This window comes from Marmota flaviventris, chromosome 8, assembly GCF_047511675.1.
Source record: "Marmota flaviventris isolate mMarFla1 chromosome 8, mMarFla1.hap1, whole genome shotgun sequence".
Classification (NCBI taxonomy): domain Eukaryota; kingdom Metazoa; phylum Chordata; class Mammalia; order Rodentia; family Sciuridae; genus Marmota; species Marmota flaviventris.
Window position 1 is genome coordinate 121,598,102 of NC_092505.1, and position 19,869 is coordinate 121,617,970.

At 44.8% G+C, this 19,869-nt stretch overlaps 1 long non-coding RNA gene across 1 annotated transcript; it reads right to left on the minus strand.

Moving 5' to 3' along the window:
• Positions 1 to 11,242: 11,242 nt before the first annotated feature.
• On the minus strand, positions 11,243 to 19,343 carry LOC139706795 (uncharacterized). The gene is made up of 3 exons (XR_011708440.1): positions 19,272 to 19,343; positions 16,131 to 16,242; positions 11,243 to 11,326 (listed from the first exon to the last, which is right to left on the minus strand). It is a non-coding gene; the product is annotated as an uncharacterized lncRNA (long non-coding RNA).
• Between the last annotated feature and the right edge of the window lie 526 nt (positions 19,344 to 19,869).

Here is a 19,869-nt window from a genome sequence, read left to right on the forward strand (position 1 = left end):
TAAGTTGCCCAGGCTGGCCTTGAACTTGCAATCCTCCTGCCTTGGCCCCTTGAGTTCCTAAGATTATAGGCATGCACCATCATGCCCAGCTTAGGTTGGTTGAATTTATAAATTCATCTCTGGCTCACAAATAAGAATTGTTTTCCTGTCTTAGGTTTGAACTTTGAGATACCCAGCCTATGTTCCATCTGAACATATAAAATTAAAAATCATTAATTTTAGAATTGATGGTCAAGAGAAATAAACTGAAAACTCTGCCAGTTGCTCTTGCTGGGGGTTCCTGAGTTTGAAGAGAGCTATTGGCATGAGTGTGGTGCCTCCTATGTTATCACATATCCTAGAATATATGGCTATTTCTGAGAATAAGGCTTATCCAGGCACAAACCCCACACCTCTGTACTTAGCCCTGCTGCTTTCCACAGGATGAAGATAAATGTCCCCCTGGCCAGCTGTCAGGCAAGACAGAGAGCCTTCATGGGAAGCGGGGAGGGTCCCTTTTCCATGGTTATCGAGTCCCACACAGCACAGTCTGCCTGCAGATCAGCACCTCTTAGGGGCAGCTCCCAGCTGCAAGAGATAGAATGGTACTGATCGTTAAAACAGAAAGAATGAGTCCTATTTTCCTGTTCAACCCCATGGTGTTTGATGCTGTCACCAAATATTTATTGAGCATCTACTTTGTGACAGGCACTGTGTCGGGAGCTGGGGTGTAACAGGGAAGGAGACACATGCTGGCATTCTAGGGGAAAGACATCTCGAACAGATGTACAGAGATTGAATCATTTTAAATAGTGATAACTGCCATGATGAAACAACGGATGTAACATGATTGATAGAGACGCCTGACACCAGCATGTGACAGCATTTGGCAGAGACCCCTGGAGAGGTCATTGGAGGAGGAGAATGTGCAGCTGGGAGCAATGGTGGCAGCCATCTGAAACAGCATGTGTGCTCCAGATCCTGTGGGCTGGCTGGGCTCCTGGGCAGGGAGAAATGATCACAAGTAACAGCCGCACTTCTTATTTTGTCTCTTAGCCCAGGTGTTCAGTTGCATCTCAGCCCAGCATTTTACTGAGGAAGCTGCTTCATTTGTTTCCAAGGTAGCAGATTAGAGGGTACCAGGCCTAGGGTTTCTAACACTTTTGTTACTAAAAACACTTATGATTACTTTGTATCAGGCATAGTTTGAAACACTATAAATATAAAGTCCTTTACTGCTCACAAAAGATCCACACAACATGGCCGTCACTATTACCCTCAGTTTGTGCACGACGGTGCTGGGGCTGTTTCAAGGCCTTCCCGAAGCACTGACCCAGTGGTCTGCAGCATGGTGCTGGCCTACAGGCACTGTCAGCACTGGGTGAGGAGAACACAGCCATGGTGGCCTTGGCAGCAACAAAAATGCAGACTTGTGACCTGACTCGAGCTACTGAATCAGAAACAGTCCTCTCATGGACAGTCTTTTTAAAAAATTTTGCATTTATTTATTTATTCTGGAGGTTAAAACCAGGGGCACTTAACCACTGAGCTACTTTTTTATCTAGAGACAGAGTCTCACTAAATTGCTAAGGCTGGCCTCAAACTTTCCATCCTCCTGCCTTATCCTCCAGAGTCACTGGAATTACAGAAATGTGCCATTGCGCCCAGCACTGACAGTCGTGTTTGAACACCTTTGAGCTAGTCCATTTTTCGTGTTTGGAGGGATAATCTGAAAGATTAGGCTTCTCTACCTAGCTATTGTACAAGATGAGGGAGAGTTCTAGCAGTACGCACCCTTTCCCCTCCTCAGTTAAAGTCGGCTTCAGGTAAGGAAGCAAGCTCGGCAGAGTTAGGATCAGCCACAGAACCTAATCCACTCATTGGAGCAGGATGCAGGGCATGCAAAGGGCTGGGATGGTGGTGGCTGGGGTTGGGGACACTGCAGACCACAAGACATTGTCCCTACCTGAAAGAGTATCTTATGCTCATATAGAGGAAGATGTATAAGCACTAAAAAGGAGGGGGACAGATGGGGGTGCCATCTTTTTACTGTGGCATCTAGTTCCACATACAACTAACATCAATTTCACCCTGTATCATTGGCAGAAAGGAAGGAAGAGAGAAAAGAAGGAACGGAGGAGGGGAGGGAGGCAGGGATTTAATGTTGTAGGCATCTTTCCAACATTCCCTGAGGAGATGTCAGAGGGCACCCGCATTTTCCCAGGGCACTCAGTTACCATGGGCCTTTGTGGCATGTGGCTCTCTGTAGCCGACAAGGGACCTAATACTTAGTTTTCATAAAACATGCTCCTGAGAACAAAACGACCACATCGCTTAGTTTTCAACCAAAATATGTTCTGTCCTGGTGCTGAGAAAATGCTGTGTTAGCCTTACTGAGAAAGACGGGTGTCCGTGAGTATTTAGAGCGTTTTCAGGACACATTTTGATTACACGCATCTCGCCGAACGTGCTGACTATGCTTGATGGCAGATGCAAGTGCGCAGCGCATGAGGCCTCATGTTTCCTGGCTTCCTCTCGCCAAAGCCGAGAAGCCTGCCAACCAGACTCTAATCTATGCAGCAAATTCACGCGGTGGGGAAGAAACTCTCAACTGTGGCTCTAGGAGGAAACGAAAGCCTTACAATTGTCAGTGGAAACTGTGACCGTATCCACTGCAGCATCGTGGTGCCACGCAGATGTGGGTGCAAAACCCTGCTCGCTGTAGAGCCAGGGGGTTCTGTGGGTGAGATATTGCAGCGGGAATTCCAGTGGTCTGCGCAAGCTCATTGCGGGAAAACTCTTTCCACACGACAGGTTTTTTGTTTTTTTTTGTATTCTGCATAAATGCCCACACTTGGTCCAAATTCTTCCTTTCCTGATGATTTCTCTGTGCTACAAGGTGCACTTGTCAGTGATGGGTATGAATTTCCTCTGCTGTCTATTATGTTGGACATAGAAACAACAGTGGTGTCCAGTGGTTTTCAAATTTTGGGCACAGCATCCTTTTTTTAAAAAAGAAATTAAATTAGCATTTCTCAAAACCTTGATACAGAAGAGACAGACTGAGCGGACCTCTGGCTTTTTTCTCTCTGCATTCCCTAGAGCCACCTGCTCCCTCTAGAAGCCTGGGGCCCTTGGAACAAGCATATAGGGCACGGCTCAGGGCGGCAGATCTTTTATCCTTAACAAGAGCAAACATCACAGAGCACGCATGATTACAGCCTGACCCAAGCCCTGGAAATACAGCAAAGTATAAAAGACTTCCCAATAAAAGAACAGGCAGGCCAGATAAGACGAAAACAAGCATGAACCGGAGCCTGTGCCAGCTGGGAAGGTGCCATAAGGGCCAGCCAGGGCTGCAGGGCGCAGAGACGGGAGGAATGGCCTGGGCCTGGTACTTCAGGAAGGGCCACTGAGGAGGGGGGACTTGAGCAGGACTTCACAGTAAGAGGAAGTCAAATCTGAGGGGTGGAAGAGGTAGGTGCACCCAGACAAGAAGAGAGACTGGAGCAAGGGTGGGAATGTCCCAGTGTCCTCAGGGACACTCCAGGTTTGGTTGGAGTTGCCGGGCATTTCAAATCAGAAAATGGGATAGAGCCAAAGTCTGAATTGACAGGCTAGGAAAATTGAGCACATTTCAGAGACCATCAAGAGCCCTGAATGATTCAACTTGGGAGAGAAAAAAAATTCCAGCAGGAAGAGAAAGGAAAACAAAAGCAAAAACGAGACACCACGCCGCTCACATATGCTGGTGACGTGGACTTTCTGGAAAGGCGAGGGGCGGGCTGAGTGGATGTGGGTGACACACTGCTCCAGGCTGCCCCTCCCTCACCAGGACGGTCACGAGCTTTCCCGCTGGTGAAGGCAAGCCGCATTATCTTCCATTTACTGGGAGCCTCAAGAAGTCCGTGACTCATCTGAAGTCACCCAGCTGAGGACTCCCTGGGGCCCTGACTCACTGGCCTTCCCAGAAGAATCCTCTCCGAGCAGGGACACATGATCCATCAGCAGACACTGGCTCAGCAGCCAGTGAGGGCAGCGTCCCAAGCAGATGGGGGCTTCTTCTGGGGCCTTTCTCCTTCCACCCAAACCCAGGAAGGGCACCTCGAGCTCTCCCCAGCTCGGCCTGCTGGGCCACTCGCACCCGCAAGGGCTCCAGAGTGGGATGGATTGACCTTCAAACCCCTCCTAGCCCCCACGCACATGCGCAGACAGTCATTCCTGAAGCAGCTGTGAGGTGCTGGGCCGAGCTGGGCCTGTGAAAGTGAGGGCAGCTGGTGAGCATCCTGCTGGGAGACACCCGTGCTGCCAGCTTCCAGGGGAAAGATAGCCTACAACAGGCTCCCTCATCAGACACAACCACATGGTGACACATTTGGGCTCGCCAGCTCTGTCCCTGTTTCCTTTCTCTGTCTTACATGGTCAGTGGCCTGACTTTGTCCAGTGGTGGCCTGGAGAGAACTGGATTTTCCAGGTGTGCCCCTGACTGAGGCCTTTGCCCAATTGCTCGCCTCTCAGCTGCAGGCCGGGCTGTAAGCCATCTGGTTCTGCAAGGCACACATTCCCCTCTGTCGCCATTGCTTGGATGTACACGCCAATACAGAAGCAAATTAGACATCAGGTTTGACGCCACTCATATGCATAGGGTTGGAATGGGAGGGATCATGAGCAAAAGTTCAAGAGATGCAGTCACCAAGAGACTGCTGTAGCTAGCAGGGCACTCCACACATGTCCTCTCTTTCCTTCCTCATAGGAATCCAAGACATGGGGAGGGATGGTGGTGGCAGGAACAGGGGTATAAAGGCACAAGATCCCTGGACAAGATGGAGCGTGGCCCTCTCACCCTGGTCCTTGAGTTCCAGAGACTGTTCTTCCCAATGACTCCACAGGGCAGGTGAGAAAGACATCATCAGAAAAGGGCACGGATAGGGGTGAGGACAGCCACTGCATGTCCCCATCAGTGGAGGAAGGCTGGGCTGGACTTCCCAGGACCTGCTTCAGAATTTCCCAGAGTTCATCCCTGAAACGTTGGGGCCAAGGCAGGGGCGACCTGTGGTGCCTGCCAGTCAGCGGTGCTTGTCAGCCACAGTTGCAGCCAGTGACTCAGCTCTGATGGGAAGGCCAGACGTCCCCTCTGGGGCCACTGGCTGCCATCCACAGGATCCGTTCACCAGAGGATGGAACTCTTACAGCCTCTCCTGGGCCTATGTCCCCTCTCTCCAAAGTAAACATGCCATCACCCCTTCAGTGTTTGCCTAGCCACTGAGTTCCACCCACAAAACCCCCCAAAACAAAAATCAAAAACAAAACAACAAAAGAAAAGCTTAAATTGGTAGGAGGTCTTGAGGGGATGGAGTGCATATGAGTCACTTTTCCTCAGCATTTTGAAGGCATTTCTCTAATTCCCATGACTGAGTGGCATGAAGGACAGGAGAACAAAACCAGGACCTTCTTTCCTGTGTCTAGTCATATTTTCTGAGCAGCGACTGAATACCGAGCGCTTTGGTAGTACTTACGATTCATGAGAACGTTCTGGCCTTCCAAGGGAGGAGGCCGGAAGATCAGATGGTGTGTGAAGAGTGGATGCTCCCAAAAGGCAGGGATTTTTTTTCCCCTCTTTTGCTCACAATTGCATTTATGGCATTGAGACAAGCTTATCACTGAAGGAAAGAATGAGTGCAGAGCCAGCACTGAACAGGGTGGAGGGAGGGTGGGCAGAGGCTGGGTGTGGCCCCTCAAAGAACAAACACTAAGGAGAAGCTCGATGGGCACTGCCTCAGAGAATCCCCAAAGAGAGTTTGGGTTGACTGTGGAAGATCAAAGAGGAGGAGAACGTGGGAAGAAATTGGGAAAAGCACACCTGTAATCCCAGTCACTCGGGAGGCTGAGGCAGGAGGATAGCAAGTTCGAGGTCAGCCTCAGCAACTTAGTGAGACCCTGTCTCAGAATAAAAGAAAATAAATTGAAAAGGGCTATGGATGTGGCACAGTAGCAAAGAGCCTCTTGGGTTCAAGTCCCAGTACTGGGGTGGGATGAGGGGTGAGAAACTGGGCAGGGAATTCCCAGTACTTGGGAGGAAGCAAAAGTGAGTTTGGGAACATGGCAGCAGGTGTGGAATGACATCTTCTTGTCAGTGATAAGAATGACAAGAAGGGGTAACTCAGTGTTCCAGGCTGAGAAGCCCAGATTTGTCCCAGAGGTGACTGGGGGTTGTCAGCCCAGGAGTAGCCTGGTCAGGCCTGTGTTGTAGAGACAGCCCTGTATGGGCAGCGTGAGTGGAACAAGGGGGTCCCACTAGGGGGCTGAGGCTGTCTCTGTGGTGAAACACATGACACTGATTAATGGACTGAGGTTGGAGGGCAAGGCCCAGAAACACTTAAGACTTAGAATTTATATAGTATGGCGGTTGAGAAGCTTTGTGGAATGGACAGTTAGCCCAGGGTAAGTCCCTGATCTGAGTAGATGAGTGGTGAGATCAGTGTGGTGGTGCACACCTGTGATCCCACTGACTTGGGAGGCTGAGGCAGGAGGATGCAAGTTTGAGGCCAGCTTCAGCATTTTAATGAGGCCATATAAAAATTAGCAAGACCCTGTCCTAAAATGAAAAAATAAAGAAAAATTCAAGGATGTATCTCAGTGCTGTAGGTTCAATCCATTGAGAGAGAGAGATAGAGAGAGAGAGAGACAGAGAGAGAGGAATTGAATAAAAAAGAGTATGGGGCTGGATGTGTAGTTTACTGGAAAACCATGTGTTAAACATGCTTAAAGCCTTGGGTTCAATTTTCACTCCCTCCCCAAAAAAGAGCAGTGGGTTTAGCAAGGTTGGAGGGGGACTGAGCACCTCTGCAGATTTGCTGTGCATGCAGGAGAGCCCGGTGGACATGTCAGGTGGCTCTACTTATAGATGAGAGAACTGTTGGCAACCAAGCAATAGAGGAAGGCAAGGGCAGAACAATGTAAGGTGTGATGTGCGGAAAGTGTGTGAGAGACCCCCTCAGGGTGGACAGACACAGAGTAGTCCAGGAAGGAGACAGGGGCAGTTACCTGGGTGAGAGGAGATTGCTGTCTTGATGCAGAGGTATGTGAACAAATGGTAGATATATGTACTGAAAGCTTAATGACCTTCCTCTTCTTTCTGGCTTTCCCTTCTTGAAGTGGCTTCAAGAACTAGGCTGCACAACTAGAATTGTCCCCATTAACTCTGGGTGATGGCCACTCGGGGCACAACCCAGTTCTGGAAGTGGTTATGAAGTTTCTCAAGGGTTTTCAGGAAATCTTAAAAGTGGCAGAGTCTTGGTAGTTTTTTAATCCATGGTTTCCTTAGCTGTTAGTGTTTTTATTTTTTTGAAATAATGTTTTTATTTTAGACTAGTTTTAGATTTAGAAAAACAATTGAGAAGATAGTATAACGAATTCCCTTGTACTTGACCCCCATTTCCCCGATGATAACGTCTTACATTAGCATGGGACATTTGTTATAACTAATGAACAAATACCAATACAATGCATTATTATTAGCTGAAGCCTGGGCTTCAGCCTTAAACCTTGGTCTTAAACCAGTTTGTCTGTTCTAGGAAACCATCTTGGTTATCACCTTAGAGTTGAACTTAGCTGTCATGTCTCCTAAGCCTCCTCTGGTTTGTCAGTTTCTCACATTTTCCTCATTCTTGATGACCTAGACAGTTTTGAGGAGTAATGATCAAGTCTTTACAGAATTGCTTTTTTATCGGGGTTTGATGCTTTCCCCAAGGTCACACAGGGGTTATGGGTTTGGAAGAGAGATCACAGAGGTGCCGTCTTATCACATCCTATCAGGGTCCAGACTGTCAATCTGAGTTATCTGTTGACATTGACCTTGACTACCAGGCTGGTGTAGTGTTTGTCAGGTTTCTCCTAGTAAAGTTATTCCCCCCACTCCTTGTCCACACTGTCCCCTCAGGAAGGCAGTCACTATGCACTGCCTACACCAAAGCAGTGGGGGTTCTGCTTGACCTCCTTGAGGGGAGGCAGAGCATTTTGAGTCTCGCCCTGTCTCCACAGGAGAAAGCTTCTCTCCAGCTCCTTCTGCAGACTTCCAGCAGAAGGAGAACTATTTAAGAACACACAGGCCTGTCAACCATGGATCCTGACTTTAAAGGGATCTTTCATGGTATACAACATGTTTAAATTTACCCTAAATATGCAATACCTCAAGACACAACATCTTAAGACTAAAATGCAGGTTGAAACAAACCTGGAAGAATGCCTTGTCCATGGCTAATCTGGCAGAGCCTCATGCCTTATCTACCTTACTGACTTTATAAATGAGACCGGCTTACCCATGAAGTCAGGAAGAAGTGACCCTTGCCCCCCACAAGAGGAAAGAATCAGAAAGAAAGTATCTGAAAGAGTAATGCTGTGTTGTTTAACATAGATAAATAAAGTCCTAGTTTGTTTCCCAAACAGCACTCATGCCTATAAATCAAAAGAGTGTGACTGTAACACAACACACTCGAAAGTTTTTAAGTGCTACCTAAAAAAGTGTGGCCCTGAGTTTCACACTCAAGATTGTGGAAAAGAGGATTATCTTTAAAAACAGGCCTGAACTCCAGGAAGAATAACTGCTCCATGAATTAGGAAACATAGCACTTGTGTCTTAGCATAATAAATTTTTATAATTTAATAAAAAATTATTGTATCGTGATAAGATAAGCACCTCCTTCCAGTGGCTGTGTCGCCACCCTCCTCTCCCTGGGAGGAGCAAGGAGCAAACACACAGACTGCTTTCTCTCTCACTCTCTCTTCCTTCTTATTGCCTGGACTTTGAAGCCTAATGTCATATAAACATTAACTTGCTTCTTAAACAAAGCCACAAAGAGCAAACTGTCCTCTGAGCATATGATTTACTCCAACATTTTCCCATGAGCTCTAAGGAGCCTGACTTCTTCTCTACCAGAATGTCTCTATCTCATAGAATCAGTTTCAAAATAGTCTTATTATTTGGTTATTGAAGTGTTTTCCCCCCAAAATTTAAAAAGCCTACTAAAGATGATTTTAGGTATCGCTACCCACCATTTCCTTTTAAATATTTTAAGTCTAAAAACGTTTGATTTAAATAAAAATCATTTCTAATAGTAAGCAGTCCAAGTGGTCAAAGACAGGGCCAAAATGATCATTTGCTGGTGACATCTGGGACCCATTAACCAACCACTTGCCTGCACCAATTTCCCAGGTGAGACTGACAGCTCATGAGAAGCCTCAGTCATCTGATTTCAACACCCACAGCAGCTAAGAGAGCACACTAGTCGCCAGCCATGGTCCACCTGTGTCACCAGCACAGTTGTGCTGATGGTGACAGTGTGAACTGCTCTGGCAAAACCTTCAGCTTGCTGAGCCCCATGCTTCCTTAGTGTAATCTCTGCAAAGCTGGAGCCAAAGGGGAGGTTTGTCTGAATTTGCTTTGGAGATATTTTTAGATTTTCTCCTAGGCTACATTTTATGTTCCTCAAATTAAGGTCCTATAAATTTATGGTGAATTTTCCCTGCATTGACGGCTTTAATATATGTTGCTATCTGGGTTGCTGAAGAAGTAATCTCTTAGTCTTAAGAGTTTGTGTAAAAATTATACATCTTGATTGCTTTCTTCTTCCTCCGCTGTGGTAGCATGTTCTTTTGCAATGTGTGTGTTCTTCAAAGTCAGCTTGCTGGACCTGAATTGTGTAGCTGCACCACCTCAAATAAATGAAAAACTGATGCTAAAAAAACACACTAATTCCCTTAATCGTTTCTTCCTGCACTGAGATGTTTTTCCTTGACACATGATTAAATATTTCTGAGCGTTTGCTGAATTACTGTGCGGTTAATCTCTCTCAACAGCAGGAAGCTTAGATATTTGTAAATTTCCTCAGCACACCATTTCTGATTAGTTGACCTTTCCTAAATACCAAACGGACCAGTTGCAGTCAATTCTATCACCTCCGAGATCAGCTTGCATTTTTCTGTAAAACATCTGTTTGCCAACTAAAAGTTGAGTTCTTTTTGGTTGTTTTAATTTACTTTTGACAAGTAGCATAGATACAGAACAAATGACTGGTAAGGTTACAGAGGTTTGAGTTTTTCCTGAAATATAACCACTCCTGTTCTAAAGAGTACATTTTGTTGTTGTTGTTATTCTGCTTGTCTACTATCATTTTATCTTTATAAACACACTCTTCATTTTGCAAAGTGCCTTAAATTGCATACTGATTCTAGGTGTTAGCGATAAGGTGCCTAATTAACTTTGAAAACAAGACTGTTATCATCATGTTATTTCTGGATAATACATCAATGCTCCTTCCATTCACACCCAATGGCAAATACTTTTTCTTTCTCTTCCACCCTTCTTCCCTCCCTCTTTTCTTCCTACAGCAAACATTTATTGAGCATCAACAAGTAAGACACTCTGTTATATGCTATGGAGTCAGTGACAGATAAACTTGGTCTCCATGAAGCTTGGCCTATTAATTTAAACTCTTTCCTTCTTGCCTGTCCCAAAAGACATTTATAGAAAATACACTAATAGAATCCATGGAAAAGAAAGCTAAGGTGGACAGCTTTACTAGTTGGAGGAAAAATCTATAACCCACCTGTAGCTGTTGCAGAGTGATCTTCTTCTGGGACTCTGGCTATATCAATAGCCCTTCTTTTCCTCAAAAACTGGTTCTGGGGAGGTCATTCTTCCTTCTGCAACATAAACAACCCTGGGTGGAGTGTTTGGATGGACACCAGTTGGGTGAGACCCAGGGCAGCAGGACAGGCCTCCTAGAAAGCTCAAGTGCCCACACTCATCTGGTGTGGCTGCCTGAGGCCTCGGCTAGAGAGCTCCTGTTAGAAAACCACAATGCACAGGAAATTGGGGAAAATCAGATAAAGGCAAACCATTAAATGACACATGTACAGAAGGGAAACAGTTAAGAATTAACCCAAATTAATTTAAGGCTACAGGAGCGAATGGTGCAACGGTTTAGTTAATAAGAAGCTAGTCTCCAAAGGTAAGGTATTTGAGGCAAATGACTAAGGGCTTTCAGGGCTATCAAGGAGCAGGTGGCTGGGCAAAGAAACCTATCACAAAGAGCACGACAAAACGCTGAGGGAACGAGGAAAGCCCGCTGTAAAATGGATCAATACAGATTTGTTCATTCACCTGTCTAACCACACATGCATCAGCTCATGCATTTATTTGCTGATCCATTCACCAAATACTTGCTGAGTCCCACTGTCCTAGGTGATGGACTGGGGAATAGAGCAGTGAGCTTGCCTTCATGGAGCTTAGAATTCAGCAGTACGCAGGAGACATGTTGAACAACCAACTGGAATGTAGGCAGGGATTCTGCAAAGAAAGACGCAATCTTGAAGCTTGGGTCTGCTGAATGTGGCGAGTTTCTTTAGAATACAAGGGCCCAAAGAAACTTCCAGTGGGACAACAAGCTGTCACCTGCTCCTTCATCCTTTGCCTAGTCTGTAAGACCATGTAAGCATCTACATTTGAGGTTCAGGCCATCTGTATTTCCTCCCATTTTGCCCTCACAAGGAGCACAGACCCTCTGCTGTTTAGACTTACCTAGGAATCAGCTTCTTGAATTTTTTATTTTTTTCATGGCTTCTGGCCTCTAAATATTGGGTTCATGTCCCTGGATTATCCAGCTGGATATTTACTATCAGTCTACATGACCCCATTCAAATCCCCAACCTTGTTCCGGAGAACTGGGTCAGGCCGCCAGCTGAGATAGTCTGTTTAGAGTGTCTGCGAATACAGGTGAGCAAACCCCAAAGTAATGTGTGTTGATTATCTGGAGCCCAGGTCAGGAGGATTAGTTGATAGGCATCTTGGTCTATAGGAAACACGTTGCTTCTAGTAAACTCTCCCAGGGATAATTCTTCCTGGCTTATGGTTTGGAGATAGTTTAGTGATGAGAATTAATGTCCCTTTGAAAAGACATATGACATCATAATTTCATTCATTCATTTGTTCTCCTAGTTTTGTTTAGTTTTTAAACACATGCTGTATGTAGCCTAGATACTACAGAAAGTAAATCAATAGGTAAGACACATCCCTTCCTTCTTGGAGCTCCTAGTCTAATGGGAAATGTAGGTATATAAACAACTAATCAAAATACTTCAGTTCAGGGTTTCTGATATAAGGTTCCTTGGGACCTTAGAGCACAGTAAATCCATGGCTTCCCAGAAAAGCAAAAGAAAGGGCTCCGTGGAATGCAACCTTTCAGTGAGTCCTAAAGAACAAGAATCTTTCCAAGGTAGCGTTATTTTTTGGTCTTCACTTAGCTCTTCCTGATGGAAAAACTTTGTTGAGGACTAGTCTACCGTGAGTATTTCAGTCTTCTTATTGTTAACCAGTGAATCTCAACAAATTACTTAGAATCAGTGTGGAAATTATTTGCTTGGATCTGAATTTAAAAAGTTTTGAATTCACAAAGCCAAGGACCAAATCCTTGAACACAGTTAGAAGACTCAGTAACTGAGGGACCCAGCCTAATTAGCCGGGCATCATTCGCTTTATAAACCAATTCACTACTGGTAACTGGCTCAACCCAGGAACTTTTTAGAGGGGTAGAAAATGAAACTTCCCATTTCATACTCAATTAAAAATGAATATGGGGGTGTAACAGAGACTCTTCCACACTTATGGAGTGTTGGGGAAGGTCCAAATGGCTCTAGTTAGGTTCCCTCACAGAGGCTTCTGGCGGGCTATGTTATGTTTTCAGTATGTAGCCAAGGCCATGAATTGGCTATGTTATGGTTAGTGTGTAGTCAAGCTCAGACACACTCTGATTCAGTGCACATACTTGAGGCCATAAACATTTGTGAGCATGTGCTTTATAAACCAATTCACTACTGGTAACTGGCTCTATAGTCTATTGGCAGTGTTTCTTTGTTTGGACAGTATATAAAAAGGGAAAAATATGGAATTGATGCTGTTGGGGGGCAAAATGGAACTGGCTGGGGGCTAGCACTGAAGCTGGAAGCTGATGCCACTTCTGAATAAAGCATAACTGTATCTTGCATCTTCTTCCACCTGCCAGGATCCCAAATCTGTTCCCTGGGTCAGAGCCCCCGCACAACAAGGGAATATTTCCAAACAATCCTAGTGAGAGTTAACCAGAAGACGTGAATTAATATCTATTTTCCCAAGGCCCCAGCCTTCAGACTTGAGGGCTTGCATCAGTTTTCTAGGGCTGTCAAAACAAAATACCACACACTGGGTAGCTCACACAACAAAAGTTTATCTTCTTATATTTCCGGAGGTTGGAATCCAAGATCAGGGTGTTGGCAGGGTTCACTTCCTTCTGAGACCTCTCTTCTTGGCTTGAAGATGGCCATCTTCTTGCAGCCTCTTTATATGGTCTTTTCCTTTGTGCCCACATCCTTAGCACGTCTCATGTGTGTCCAACTTTCCTTTATTTTTTAATATTTATTTTTTAGTTGTAGTTGGACAGAATACCTCACAATAACTTTATTTATTTATTTTTATGTGGTGCTGAGGATCGAACCCAGGGCCTCACGCGTGCTAGGCAAGCACTCTACTGCTAAGCTACAACCCCAGACCCCAACTTTCCTTTTAAGGAGACCAGTCATATTGGATTAGGGCCTACCCTAATGACCTCATTTGAATTTAATCACCTCTTTGAAGTTTCTACTTCCAAATACACTCATGTTCTGAAACACTGGCAGTTAGGGCTTCAACATTTGAATTTTGGGGAGACACAGTTCAATGCATAATAGCATGCCCTCTGCATATTCCTGCTTTCTGGTTGCCCTGTGATTCACTGTGTGGGAAACTGTATGAAGCAGAGAGAGCTGAGGACTAGAGGGTACTCTGCCTTCTAAAGGAATACCTACTTGAAACCAAGAGTCTCAGGACCTGTACGTCTTAAGCATATCTGCACTCTGCTACACAGACAGCCTCCTTTACCACCCTCCCAGAATGTGGGAAGGCTTACTGAGTTTTGAGAGAAAGGAAGTTCCTACTAAAGACAGCTGAAGGTTTATTTGTACCTTAAGATCCCATGGGAAGGGCTAGGGCTATAGCTCAGTTGGTAGAATGCTTGCCTCACGTGTGCAAGGTCCTGGGTTCAATCCCCAGCATCAAAGGAGAAAAAAAAATCATTCATGGGGAATGTGAAACCAGTAGGCCATGAGGCTTGAAACTAAGGAGCCTTCAAAGCTCTTGGACTGCCTTTCAGAAGTAAGATACAATGTAATAACGGAGCCTCCTTGAGAGGAAGTAAAAGAACTCTGCAAGGAACAGTCAGTATGACTTTGAAAATCAGTGTTTCCTGTTGCTAACAAACCTCATTCTTCTCCAGGTACTTTGCTCAATCTTTTTTTTTTTTTTTAAGAGAGAGAGAGAATTTTTTAAAATGTTTATTTTTTAGTCTTCAGTGGACACAACATCTTTGTTTGTATGTGGTGCTGAGGATCGAACCCGGGCCACATGCATGCCAGGCGAGCGCGCTACCGCTTGAGCCACATTCCCAGCCCCTACTTTGCTCAATCTTAATGGGTCCTGTGTGCCAGTGGCCCTAGGTCCATTCACTGAAAGCCAATTGCTTCCATTTTACATTTGTAGTCTTTGCCAGTCCCAACCCATCCCTTCCTGGTTGTCTCGTCAAGTTTCTATAGTTGTTGTTAATCTGTCTCATTCGTTCTCATTTCTCCCAAACCTACCAATTGCTTCTTGGTTCCTCTCCCTCACTCTCCATCAATTCCAAATCCTTCCCAACCCCATGATTCCTCTTTACATTCCAGTGTACCTCCCATTCCCACAGGCCTTCCCCCTTTTCCCCAGCTCCCAACTACCTCAGGGGTGACAAATGCATTTTAATGTCGATAAATACAGCCAAACTGCCTGTCACAAACAATGTACCAACTTACATTCACCCTGACTTTAAACTCTACGAAATAGCTGATCTCAGATACATGTTCACTAATACTATTTCTCTTTTTCACTATCAGACAATATGCTTTGTGAAAAATAAACATCTTACTGTTGCTTTATTTTGTACTTTCTTAGTTATTAGTAATGCTGGAAATCTTTCCATGCATGCTTATTGGTTAATTATATTTCTGATTTTGATTTGATGTTCTTTGTTCATATTTAATTAATAAGACTCTTTTAATCTTTTATAAATATTGTGAATATTTTTCTTCTAGGTGTCCCTTGTCTCTTAACTGAATATTAGAAGGGTTGAGACAGAATATTGAGACAGACTGAATATTCTTTAAAATATTACGCAGACATATTAGCCAACTAAAACTTTGCAGAAATATTTTTAAAAATTGTTAAAAGAAAAGCATTCAGCAACAAAGGTATAAACTTTATAAATATGCAAGATATGTGAATATGGTGGGTTGATGAGGAAATAGGTCTGCTTCTTTTATCAGCATATCTGCCTAAAATACCTCAAGGTGTGACAACCTTTCTTAGTTTTATATGTCAATTTCCCCCTTGTAGTCATTATTTTTCTTTTTTAATCACACTGACAGTGTTTTATTTATATGGAAAAATTTTAAATACACATTTAGAGAGACAACTGAGGCAGATATTTTTGTGTATGACTACCCAGTGATCATTCCCCCGTCTTCCATGTTGTCAAAGACTAGGTTTTGTTCAAATATCCACTTTAGCCTGTTCATTGGACTCCTTTTGTAATTTGGCTACTCCATTTGTTCTTTTCAAAGAAAATTCCACTAAGAGAAGAGGAAAGAGAAATCAGGCAACCCTGCTCTTATAGGCCCAGGACCTTCACAGAGAGGGGGACTTTGGAGTCACACTGGGTGACCACACTGGGAGAGGGTCCCCTCACTCAGCCTGGTGTGTGAGGGCTGCCTTTGCACTTGTTGTGGGGTGCCATTTAGAAAATGCTTGTATGAGGTCCCAAAAAATGGTTTTAAGTGGATTCCGAGTAAGACTTTTGCAGAACTGGTAGACAACCCCTACTAGACATCTACTCTTATGAGGGATTTAGGTGAGAATCTGGTAGACAAAGACATAGATAGACATCTTGCCTGATTCTAAGACAGATGCAGAGGTCTTTTCATGAGTGACTATATTACTCAGCATTTCATCACTGAGACGAAAATACCCAAGAAGAACAGCTTAGAGAAAGGCTCACAGTTTCAGAGGTTCCGGCCAGGGTTAGCAGACTCCATTGCTTTGGCTTGAGGTGAGGAAGAACATCACGGCAGAAGGGCAGCAGCAGAGAAAAGCTTCTTGCCTCATGGTAGCTGGGAAGCAAACAGATAGCAGGGAAGAAGCCACAGGGAAGATGAATGCTTTTAGAGAAAACCCATGACCTACCTCCTCCAACCACAACCCACCTGCCTACAGTTTAGTCCATTCAGACTAAGATGGACTGATTAGGTCACTACTGTCATAATCTAATCATTTCACCTCTGAATATTCCTGCATCAACACAGGAGCTTTTGAGGGGGGGCACCTCATTTCCAAACCACAACAGGAACTTTGTGTGCTTCCAACTGAGTGCATTTGCAATGTGATGAGACTGCATATGTGGCTAGATGTCTGGGGACTCTCAGGTTACAAGGCAAATATATTACAGAGACAGACTCAGATAAGTGTGAAATGTGCACAAAATTATTCAGAGCCAAACAATGCACATGCAGGCCCAAGGTACCAGATGTTTTTTGTAAATCTCTTTTAACTGTTTAGCTTAACACAACACAGCTGGATTCCAGTCCATTCTGATGTTTTAAAATACATGAAGAAAAGAAAAGGAAGGAGTATTTTAATAGCCTTTTTAATGTAATTGTGGGCATTCTCTTTTGATACTACACTAAAATTCAACAAATGATAGCTTTTTAAAGGTTAGTGGTAATGTGAAATCTAGAACTACATCAATGAACTTTTTGTATTCCAGCGCATTAAAAATCCACAGGACTGGATTTTAGAATAGATTTTCTTACCCATGCATTATGGTTTTGTAACATGATGCATAAATCATTTGGAAAATTCTGATTCCCTAAGTGTAGTGTTTTAAAATATGTCCAGAGATCCTTTGATATTCCTCCCTTTAAGAGGTGGAGCCCAATTCCCCCTCTCCTTGATAGTGGGCTGCACACGGTGACATGCTTCTAATAAAAAGATTATGTGGTGGAAATTACTGAGTGTGACTTCTGAGATCATAAAAAGACACTGAGAGTTCCATCTCGCTCCTTCTCTCTGGATCACATGCTCTGGGGTAAACAGATTTCATGTTGTGAAGATTCTCAAAACTTTATACAAAGGTCCATATGGTGAGAAACTAAAGCCTCCTACCAACAGCCAATAAGAAATGAGGCCTCCTACCAATAGCCAGGTAAGCACCAGTCAAGCCATCAGAGGATGACAGTCCAGCAGACATCTTGACTGTTAACTGTGTTAGAAACTACTAGGTAAATGCTCACACATTCCTGACCCAGAGAAACTGTCAGATAATAAACCTTGATTGTTTTAAGGTAATTTGTTATGCAACAAAAGATATCTAACACAATGAATTATGCAGATCCTCTAAATACTTGCATGTTTCATTATTCAGTTTTCAACTCACTAAACTCATTTGCAAAAAGTCTTAATTTTAAGAAGCTGTCAAGCTCATAGTGGCAGATACTTTTCAAAATTCTAATTTTTTTCTTGCAAGTCCAAATTTTGTCTTTGGCATTATATCATGTCAGTTGGTTTCCTTCTAGCAATGTCCTCACTTTGTTCACTTTTTAGAAAAATTCTACTAAATACTCACATCCAAGACATCTCTTGCCAGTTTTTTAAGTCAAAGGGTCCAGTTTAGCTAGCAACTCAAAACAACAGAATTACTTTACTTCAAGACATAGGACCTTGGTATGCAATGAAATTGCTTTATGAATATTTCCCATCTTGTCATACAGATTATTAAAAAGACATGTACTCGGTTCAAAATTGAATAAAGTGAATACTCTTTACAGTTTCATTAAAGATGTTCTTAAGTGAAACTGGCTTCCCTATTCCCCACCCTTAAAAGTATACCAGTGAAAAATACAGTCACATCATAGTTAGGCGCCACTGTACTGATTGATTCCTGATAAGGTGCCAGCAGTTGTAATTTTACCACCACTTTAAATGTCAATACAGTGAAAAATGCAAATAACTAATATTATTGTGGAAATGATTTTGACATCATAGATGCCCTAGAAGAGTCTTAGGAATCTCCACTCAGGGAGGGATGGTATATTTGCAAGGATGGGGGGTGGGGAAGTCAGTTTCACTTAAGAACATCCTTAATGAAGAGTATTTGTTTTACTCAATGTTGATCCTTGACTATATGTCCTTTAATATTCTATGTGACAAAAGAGGAAATATTCATAGAGCAAGTCCACTGTATACTGGAGGAAAAGCCATGTTGTTGTTGCTAACAGAGGAAGTGTAGATACCTCTGGAAAGTCTGTACCTCATGTACCTGTCTGATAGAGTACAATCTTGCTAGTGGTTGTCACTCTTTAGGAGGGATTGGGTAAGTGCACAGTTTAAAATATTTAGATAGACACTAAAATACTATAGGTTGTCTTTCTCATAAAGAAACATAGTTCTGAAAAATATGGTCTTCACCCTCCTGCTTAGTGACACATGTATTTCTTCCTTTTGAGATACAGTGATGGAGAAGACAGGTCTCATTCCCTCTCACTCTCTCACCCCTGTACCTCAACTTTCCTATTTCACAATCCAGTACCTTTCTTCTCCCTCCCTCCCTTCCTTCCTTCATTCCTTCCTTGCCAGAGGCTTTGAGCAAGGAGAAAAGTGAAAATAGCCCAGGGGCCTACATAGGCTGGAGTCTGAGGAATGAGACTGTGAAACTGGGTCTGGAGGTCTTGGAAAAAGGCTGACAACCTCTAGAACCCCGGCATTTGAGAATATGACCTGAGTGGACCGAGGACACAAGAAATCTGGGTTCTTGGAGACAGGAACCACAGATCTGCTTCCTCCCAGTTACTCTCCACACAAGTCCCCTCTGCCTGCAGCCACCACAAGTGGGAAAAAATGCCGTGGGATATGGGCGCCTGAGTTAGGAAGACAACAGGAAATGCGTTGGGGCTTAGGGAGGCCGGAAGCCATCCGGCCATCGACCTCTACCCCCTGGAGACGCCTAGGGGTGCGTAGGGAGCATGCACCCGCCGCGGGGTGACACTGGGGCAAGCCTCGTGCTCCACAAGGCACCGCGACGCCTCGCAGCTAAGATCGGAAGCGGCCAGTCCCTTCCTTCCAAAGTCCGGGTTCTCTGACTCACGAGCGACCCCTGGAGGTAGACACTCCGCAGAAGCCCGTACGGTTGCAACCCTCCAGAAACCGCCAGGTTCGCTCCACCTTCCGTCTACGAAAACGCAGGCCGTTCTGGGGCTGACGCCCCGCGCAGTCTTCTGGGAAATGGAGTCCTGCTCAAGATGATCCTGGGAGTCGTAGTTCCTACTGTTCCCCGCGCGCAGGCGCGTTTCCGTGGCCTTGCTGCGTGGGCGAGAGACGTGCCCGACTCGGAACCGTGGTCTCTCTGGCTCCTGGTTGGGTGGGGAGGGGTTACCGAGTGGGACTTGACGGACAGTTTTTGCCCATGATGTGGCCATTACCGCATCCTGTGCTAATCCCAGCGATGGGGACTTAGGGGCAGGGCGGTAGGTCCCCAAGGACGCGAGGCCTCTGAGGCCAAACCTGAGGCGTAGGATAGGACCAGACGGAGGGACTGACGCGTCCAGGGCCGGGGCCTTGGGAGCCCCGAGGAGCAGGGCTCAGGCTTCAGTGAGCACCACTGCGAGATGCGCGGTATCCCCAGGCCGAGGAAAGCCATTGTTGGTGTCGGGAAGGCAGCTTGTGACCCAAACTTCATTTGACCA